This window comes from Eleutherodactylus coqui, chromosome 7 (assembly GCF_035609145.1).
Source record: "Eleutherodactylus coqui strain aEleCoq1 chromosome 7, aEleCoq1.hap1, whole genome shotgun sequence".
Classification (NCBI taxonomy): domain Eukaryota; kingdom Metazoa; phylum Chordata; class Amphibia; order Anura; family Eleutherodactylidae; genus Eleutherodactylus; species Eleutherodactylus coqui.
Window position 1 is genome coordinate 204,833,271 of NC_089843.1, and position 938 is coordinate 204,834,208.

The following is a 938-nucleotide window of genomic DNA, read 5'->3' on the forward strand; positions in this document are numbered from 1 at the left end:
TGAGGGCGGAAGGAGAGAGTGAGAGGAGAGAGAGGAAGAGAGAGAGAGGAAGAGAGGAGAGAGAGGAGAGAGAGAGGAGAGAGAGAGGAGAGAGAGAGAGGAGAGAGGAGAGGAGGAGAGAGAGAGAGGAGAGGAGGAGAGGAGGAGAGGAGAGGAGGAGGAGGAGAGAAGGAGAGGAGGCAATAGGTAAATATGCAACAATAGAGAATTTATTTTCATATATCCATTTATGTCTCATGGAGCATTCTTGAATTCTGTATTCTAATTCTTGTTCCATAAAAGGATGCTTAATTCTTGCGTTGACACATGGCAATGTTTTGTAAGACATTATGAAGATTTGCTCTTCGAATTGACATATTCTCTTGGCCAAACTCCCTTTTCCAGTAAGCAAATACTTGAATGATTAGATTAGACTGTTGTGTCTTGCGTCTATAGTAAAGCTTATTTGCTAACATATTGTATATGGTACAAATATTTCTTTTCTCTTCAGTGCAGTATGACTTTCTTCCTACAGGCATTTCATTGTTGTTCTGACATTCACAAATCTGTCAGGGCCCATTCTCTTACAATTTTTCTGACTTTCCTCAAGTTTTTTTCTCTCTCTTTCGATGCACATACGTTAATTTTCCTTAGTCGCCAACACTTCGGCGCATCACTACCTTAGGCCCCTAAATATCTTGAGAAACATTGACGGAAATAAATAATAAACATAAGTATGTCATAAGTGAGTCTCTTCTATCGTCAAGATGAAGAGCAGATTTGACAGTAGTGCGGTTTTGCTTTGCTTCTTGAATCGAACACCTGTACATGGGCAAAAAGAACTAAAGTCAGCATATTACAGCATTTCACCCCGGAGGTAACTTTTTCTGTCACTATACTATGTTCTTTGAGCTGTTTGTTTCTGAAGAGGCAGCAAATCTAAGGGACGGTCCCTAGAG